At 41.1% G+C, this 8,555-nt stretch overlaps 1 pseudogene; it reads left to right on the top strand.

Moving 5' to 3' along the window:
• Positions 1-5,904: 5,904 nt before the first annotated feature.
• LOC123429077 lies at positions 5,905-7,313 on the top strand (annotated as a pseudogene).
• Positions 7,314-8,555: the final 1,242 nt, after the last annotated feature.

Here is an 8,555-nt window from a genome sequence, read left to right as displayed (position 1 = left end):
TAATAGACTGGGTGTATAGGCATCGTGGTTTGCTATTAGTTACGCCGGATGTGCGTTCTTGCTTAAGAGTCTGTTTAGTTTCAGATTCATTTTATTTTTTCAGCCTTCAGGATTGCTTTGAACTATTTTGTCACTTTCGATGTTTAATAATATGGCTGCATGCATCGATTGATGCAGAGGCCGGGGGATTGTTTCCTCCTTTTCAAAAAAAAAAAAAAAAGCAGCTACCTTTAACAAGGGAGCTGTCACATGAAAATGGTCTGTTTAGTTCTATAATGCTCAACTGGCTGCGTAGTAGCATCCACTTGCTAGCTAATGCATATGTAACTGTGCAAGCATGTGCAGACTTCATAGAGATGTGTGCTTACTCCCTAGGAATCTTTGATCCGATCTAGTTTGCTATAGGGCTACCAGAATATTCATCCTTGTTTTCATAATAATAAAAACTGTAACTTAAGCCCCACAACAAATTTGACATATTATGAAAAACAAAAGCACGCATCATTTTCACGGCAAAAAAAATTGTGCAATTGCACATGGTATTTTTTTACCACAACTGCACAATTTTTAATAATCTATAGTAAAAAGAAAGATGCAGAATTATTTAGAGGTAAACTTTATAAAAGCACTCAACAGAATTAAATGACTCTTTAAAACTTCTGGGTTGTCTCCCTAACAACGCTTTCTTTAAAGCCATTAAGCTACGCATAAAGTGTTCAAGTAATGGATCCATCCGGATCCCAAGGTATATCAAAGCCAATTTTAATTAGCAATGATTTGGCATTTAGTAGTGAACACAAAGCAACATATATCAAGCAATGACCAAGTCTAACTCTCTTCCTATGCATCGGCATGTCATACAAGAACTATTCATGCACATCAAGTAAAGGCCAATACATAGCATAAGCAGTTTCTTGCAATTTTATCGTGTTGGAAACATAGAGAGGCGGAGATGTAGTTCCTCTCTCATAATAATTGCAAGTGAGAGCAGAAAGCACATGTATATTATATTCATCAAAATCATCATGTGTAGTGGTAAAAGGCAACCCATCAATATAATCCTTCACAAGTGCAAACTTCTCCGATATAGTGTAGTTTGGAGAATTCAAAAAAATAATAGGACTATCATGTGTGGGTGCAATAGCAACAATTTCATTCTTAATATAAGGAACAATAGCAAGTTCCTCTCCAATAGCATAATTCATATTGGCATCTTGGCCACAAGCATAGCAAGCATCATCAAAAAGAGATATTTCAAACGAATCAGCGGGATCATAGCAATTATCATAGCATTCATCCTTCGGTAAGAACGAAGGGACGTTAAACAATGTATTAGTTGAAGAGTTACTCTCATTAGAAGGTGGGCATAGGTGATCAATCCGCCCTTCCTCCTTTTGTTCTTCGCTCTCCTTATCATCTTTTTCATCCAATGGGCTCACGGTTTCATCAATTCCTTCTTCCATAGACTCCTGCAAATATTAGTCTCTTCTTGGACAACGGAGATTAGTCTCTTCACCGCTACTACTAGTGGTGATAGCAATAACGATGGTATTATACACGCTACTGCTAAATAGCAGCAACGCCTATTCCAGTTCAGCGCCACTACTATGTATTTGTATTTATTTTTTTCTATTTTTACAATGTTATACAAATTTTATATGACAACAACGAAGAGGTAGTGGATGCACCACCAATTAGATTAAATTGGATGGATCCAATTAATCATCTGGCATTTGTGTGCCTCCCAACATCATATCGTCCTACTAATCAAACTTGGTTAATTGGAGGCATCCAATTTAATCGAATGTTTTTTTGCACCCGGCCATACGATATAACAACTTATCATTATCACAACTCATCATCATATTAGCACATGAGAGGTACCACAACCTCCCGATCATAATCACTTTAGTGTCAGTAATGCATTTTTGTGAAACTAGTGAAATTAGTGAAATCTTTCGTTTGTAATTAGTGTATTCGGTTTTTTGAAACAAAGTGGAATATAGTATTATAGTTGAGTGAGCGTAATGCGTTTTGAAATGAGTGAAATGTGAGAGACAAGATACTTCAAAAAATGAAATATATCCATTATTCTGTGTAACTGTTTATTTCAATTTTTGAAACTGATTTTTGTGATGAGTGAAATACATTTCAAGATATTCATTAATACAAATGAAATTACTATTAGAGATTTTTTTTGTAAAGAGTGAATTAGTTTTCCAAATCAATGAAATGTGTTTTTTCAAACTAGTGAAATACTGATTTTGGAATGGGTGGAATTATATTCTTTGAAATGAGTGAAATCTATCTTTTGTAAATGAGTGTAATTTGTTTTCTGAAACTAGTGAAACGAGTGAAATCTATCTTTTGGAATGAGTGAAATCAGTTTTTTCAAACGAGCGAAACATAATATTACAATTTAGTGAGTGTAATGTGTTTCTAAAAATTGAGTGAAATCTAATTATGTAATTGAGAGTAATGTGTTTTCTAAAATGAGTGAAATTAGTGTTGAGCTCTTTATTTTTTAATGAGTGAAATAGTTTTTTTTAAACGACTGAAATATAGTATAGTATTTCAGTTGAGTGAGTGTAATGTGTTTTTTGATGAGTGAATATATGATGAAAAAAACGGTGACGAAAAAAACCCAAGAAGTGGTGGACGAAAAAAGACCGGTGAGCGCCGGCTACCAACTGTCCTTTTAGGAGTAGAGATAGAGTTTATGATCTAGTCCAACTCAGCTTGAGAAGCATCAAGACAAAACACGTCGAGTTCAGGTATGGAGAGCACATACTGGTGCCAACAGGCTATTTGGGATCTTGTTCAGAGTAGGAAGATGGTTACCCTTGTTGGCGATGAAGATCCAGCTGGGTGTCACTAGCCTTGTTGGCGATGAAGATCCAGCTGCCAGCCTGGCACCTTGCGTTTCCTAACCGACGCCAAAGTGTCCGCTCCTTGACGGGCGTCCTCTCCTCGAAGTTGAGCGCTATGGTTTCCGTTGACATAGCGTATAGATCGGCGGCGGCGAACGGATCCGCGATGGCGTTTGGGGTGTGATTCCAGTCATCATAGCGAGGGGTTCTCGATCCAAGGATCATGCGGAGACCCTTGACGGAGGAAACAAACCGAGGGGGGCTCCCTGTTCTTCGATCAGGTCTTCACGGCGTCCATGGAGGGCATTGGGTGGCGGGGTGGCATCAGCGAAGCGACGACGGGTGAGAACACTAGCTGGTTACCGGAATAAATTAGGAAGGAACGCGATGGTGTTGGTTTTCTTTGGTGGGACGATGACGAAAAAATACGGTGACGAAGAAAAACCAAGAAGTGGTGGACGAAAAAAGACCGGTGAGCGCCGGCTACCAACTGTCCCTTTAGGAATAGAGATACTACAGGTTACCAAACTGACGTAGGTGGGCTAGTTCCGCGCATGGGGACAGTGTGACGCTCTGCGCGGGAGCTCCTACCTGCCGCTCATTGCGGCAGGGCCGCATATGGGGGAGCCCCTAATGGGCCGGCCCGGTTTTATTTCTTTTTTCTATTACCTTTTTTCTTCACTGTTATTTTTATTTTTTTTTGTTTCATTTTTTTATTTAAAGCAAAAACATTTTTCGAATTTAAAGAAAACAATTCTCAAAAAACGTTAATAAATTTGGAAGCGTGAACATTTTTTGAATCTTGAGAACAAAATTTTGAAAAATCCCAAACAAATTTGAAAGAACAAACAAATTTTTTGAATTATGAGATCAATTTTTTTATAATAGGAACATTTTTATAAAATATGTGCAAAATCGTTTTTCAAATTCTGGAACATTTTCTAAAATTCCGGAAAAGTTTCAAATTCTGAAACTTTTTTTCAAATTCCGAAACATTTGTTTAAATTGCGAAACATTTTTCAAATTCCAGAGAATTTTTTCAAATATGGAGCATTCTTTTAAATTCCGGAATATTTTTTCAAATTCCAGAACATTTTTCATATTCCGGGACATTTTTTCAAATTCCGAGACATTGTTTTATATTCCACAACATTTTTCATATTCCGGGACATTTTTTCATATTCTGAGACATTTTTTCAAATTCCGAGACATTTTTTATATTTCAGAATAATTTACAAATTCCGGAACATTTTTTCAAATTCAGGAACATGTTTTCAAATACCAAAACATTTTTTCAAATTCCAGAATATTTTTTCAGACTCCGAAATATTTTTTTTAATTCCAAAACATTTTTCAAAGTACGGAACATTATTTCAAATTCTGAAATATTTTTGCAATTTCTGAAACATCTTTTGAAAATCCAGTACAATTTTGGAACAGAAACAAGAAAGAATAAAGAAAACAGAAAAAAAACGATTTAGGAAATCTTTTAAAAAGTTTCCAAAATCGAAAAAAACCGGCTGGAAACCTGAAACCGAAAACACTGAGACGGTTAAACGGACCGATCCAATCCTGACGACCGCTCGATCTTCCTATGCGAAGCTGCGGCATTTTGACGCAACGGAAACATCAAACGGGGCTTACAAACCCAAGAATTCATGAGGCTGTTTTGAAAGTTGAAACGTTTTCCTTTCCTTTGACATTTGGACTGACTCGTGGGACCCAGTGGTCAGCTCTTCTCAACAGGAATCTCCTCCCTTCCCGAGCGAGCCTCCCTCCCATGGCGGAGGGAGACTGACTGGCGACCAACCCTCGGCCGCGTCTCCGAGCCAACTACCCGTACGCTGGGCATACCATACGAAGCATACCATACGATCTGAATGTCAGCGGACCATACCATACGATCTGAATGTCAGATCGTATACTAGTATCTGAATGTCAGCGGACCATACCATACGATCCCATTTCAGAAGCAAAAAAAGCTACTTACTTTGCTATGATCTGCTGCTTCTCGTTGAAACTAAACTGCCAGTATAGTTTTGCTAGTCTTTGTGTTTAGATCAACATGCTCTCTCTACAGTGAAATGAAACAAATCGTCACAACAATTAGTAATCTGGCTGAACACACGGGAGCAGTGTCAGTGTGGCTGGCACGCATCAAAATCTGCTGCAGCATGCCTTGCCAGCCGAAGGTCAAGACAGTAAAACACTTGAACCACCATAGGAGAAAACAGGGGCCGGGCATCAAGGAGTCCACGGCGACGGTGCCAGAGACGGCGCGTCGGGGCTCCAGGCGTTGGCGGCCAACTCCAACTTAGTTCTTCAGCAGATGTAAGCGCTTGGACTAGTGTAGCTTTTCTCTCCATCAACAGCAAGCAAGCATTGTTCCATCGACACGTCCACCTCTCGATCAGGGTATGTCTTCAGCGGACTCGGCAGCCGTGTTAGTTCTTGTACGTATTAACCAATTCTGATAGCAGCTTCAACAAACAAGTTAATGTTGGAACACTGGAGAGTCCAAGAGAAGAAGCAATCAATTTGTTGACCCTTGGCAGGTCCTCGAACTCGAACACGGTTATCTGTCAAGACTGCAAACAGGAGAGGCTCAAGCATTACTCTGGGTTTGCAAAGTCATTGCAGTTTCAGGGTCACTCTCATGCTTAGAAATGTTTGCCAGGCAGGAAAGGTTGCGTCGCAACTGCAGAAAAGGGGTTGAAACTTCTTTCAAAAAAACAAGGGGTTGAAACTTCAGAACAGTTAAGTCTTCGTTTTTTTTCTGCTCCTTGTAGACTAGCAGAGGTCTCTAGATGAGATGACCATTTCCAAATTTCTTCAAAGCCAGAAAGATAAGACACAAACTTCTGCACACATGTCTCTCTCGGTTTATACAATCTCGTATTCAATTCTTTGACCAAAGAGAAGAACACCACGGCTTCAATGGAGAAATAAGATGAAGACTAACAGTGTCCTTGGGCGAGTCCTCTGAGAATTTTCAGAAATATATAGCTTCACCCAGCTCTGGCAATTGATCCTTATAAGGTGGCAGTAAAGCGAGCGGGCTCTCAAACACACATACATGGAGGTAGTATTTTCTGCTGCTATGGGTGAGCTTGCCAGTAGATCCGTATCTTTCCTGGTGGACAGATATCTGAAGCAGCGGACAGCAACGACAACCGAGGAGGAGAGGCTGCACAGCCTGCAACGGCTGCTACTGCGGCTTCATGTCGTCGTCGAGGAGGCAGATGACCGGCTCATCACAAACCAGGCCATGCTGCTTCATCTCAGCATACTGAGACAGGAGATGTACAAGGGGCATTACACCCTCGATATCTTCAGTTGCCGGGCCCATGAAGATGACAGGACAAAAGATTACTCTTTTGCCCCATCTAAGTTCAACCCTGCAAAGCGCGTATGTTTCTGCCGAGGCAACAACGAAGGTGCAGCACAAGCTCAGCTGCTGGAGCAAGTTCTTGGCAGTATGGAGAACACCATTAAAGATGTGAGTGAGTTCGTCATATTCCTAAACAGTTACCCACGTCTGCACCGTCAACCGTACAACATGTATCTGTTGCTGGAGAAATGCATGTTCGGACGCCAAATGGAGATGGAACTTGTGATGAACTTCCTGTTGCAAGCAGAGACTGCCCCTGGTGCTGCTGATCATTTGTCTGTCCTGCCAATCATCGGTCCAGGAAAGTTGGAAAGAGCACCCTGATTGAGCATGTCTGCAACAATGAAAGGGTGCGCAACCACTTCTCTGAAATTTTGTTTTTCAATGGAGACGATCTTAAAGATGCAAGTGTAGAGACCATAAGAGACGGAGGTAGAATCAAGCATGAAAACCGTGGGATGGGCGGTGGAAGGACATTGATCATCATCGAGCTACTTATGGATATTGAGGAGCCTGTATGGAAGAGGTTGTATTCAGCTGCAAAAAGTTGCATCATGAGTGGAAGTAAGATGATAATTGTGAGCCGCTCCGACAAGGTCGCAAGCTTTGGGACCACCGAACCCCTCAGATTACAGTTCTTAACTCAAGAAGCATACTGGTACTTCTTTAAGGTGCGTTCTTTTGGGAGCACGAGAGCAGAGGACCACCCGAAGCTCACATCAATGGCCATGGAGATGGCCAATTTGACGAGTGGTTGCTTCATGTCTGGAAACATCTTCAGTGGAATACTGAAAGCAAATTTTAACCCCCATTTCTGGAGCATGGCCCTTGCAGCCATCAGGGGTTTGAAGCAGAGAAACATCTCAGTGTATGGGGATCGTTTCACTAATCCCTGGCAAATGGTGGAGCCAACATATCTGAGGAGGGTGGATAAAACTTTTTCTGAATGTGTCGTGATATTACTTGACTACAGCTACATCATTAACTGTGAGGTACAGAGGCCACATCGCATGGTCAAAAGTAACAAGCGTTTCCAGAAGAGTAGTGGCTGATTAATTGTCTAGTTTTTAGTCCAACACTCGAAGCTCACACATGGTTCATGGTTCACAAAAACTTGAAGAGGCAAGCAGACTGATCTCCTTTCTGAAATACCGTATTCTTTTCTTCTTCTTCTTTAGCAACTCTGAAATAGTACAAATTCCACTGTTATTTTTATATTCCAACTGTAAGTAATAAGCAATTAGGCAAACTGTATGAGTCAGAACGGGGAGTGCATTGTTTGTTTATTTTTTGCTTTTGGACAAAATAGACCGTAGATCGCCACAAAATTTGAAGTTAAGTCGACGAAACCAAGAGCTATGACATCTTCAAGGGTGAGACCTTTGGGACTCTACAGCGCGTCAAGTAAATTTACGGACGGTGACAGATAAGACATGCATCCTTTTTGGAAGTATAAGGAGTATTTGTGTGGGGCCGAATGTTCAGTGCCTGCTCTCAGCGGTAAGAAGAACTAATCTCTAATCACGCCTGTTTATTCATTTCTCGGGAAGAAGAGTTTCTTCCTCCAACCACGAGGCTCTGTACTGCTCTTGCTCGAGGCCGTAGGGGAGACCTACCCATGCATGGCGGCGGCCAAGGACCATCCCGGGCCCTCCTTCTGCCCCTGCAGCCGCGTGTGTTGCCGGCGGTGGTCCGCGAAGGCTGGTGCTTGCCCCGTGATGCGGTACTCCCTGCGAGTTCTCTGCCTTTTCGGTATTTGAATATGAACTGGTTTTAGACTCTGTGTTTACGCAACTCAATTTCAGATTCTAGCTGTAGGATTCAGACAGTAACACGGAAAAAAATAGCTAACTTTGGGATTGATTTTACTGGGTTAAATACCATTACAGAGATGGCTGCATAGATCGATTGATGTAGAGGCTGGGGGTTTCACCTCCTTTTTTTTTTAAAAAGAAAACCATTTCAGATGAAAGTTGAGGCCAAACCATACAAGTGCAATTCTTGTATATGAGTCCCAGCCAGGCAATGTCCCAATCGCCGGCCATCTTTCTCTTCTCCTATTTCCTGCTTGGACTTGGGTGCCGCTAGGAGCTAGTAATTAATGGTGCTGCTGTTACAGGTAATATATTGCCATTTTCACATTTCACTTGACTGGATTGTTGATTGTTAACTATACCATTTATATTGGTCCGTCTAATGAGCATATGTTTTATATTATTAGTAAAAACATTGTGGTAAACCCATTAGATTCTACTGATCTTCTTCATGGCAGCGACTGTTCAGAGCCTCTCTTC

Source organism: Hordeum vulgare, chromosome 2H (genome assembly GCF_904849725.1).
Source record: "Hordeum vulgare subsp. vulgare chromosome 2H, MorexV3_pseudomolecules_assembly, whole genome shotgun sequence".
NCBI classification, from domain to species: domain Eukaryota; kingdom Viridiplantae; phylum Streptophyta; class Magnoliopsida; order Poales; family Poaceae; genus Hordeum; species Hordeum vulgare.
Note: the sequence above shows the minus strand (reverse complement) of the source record. Positions and strands in the feature narration are given on the sequence as shown.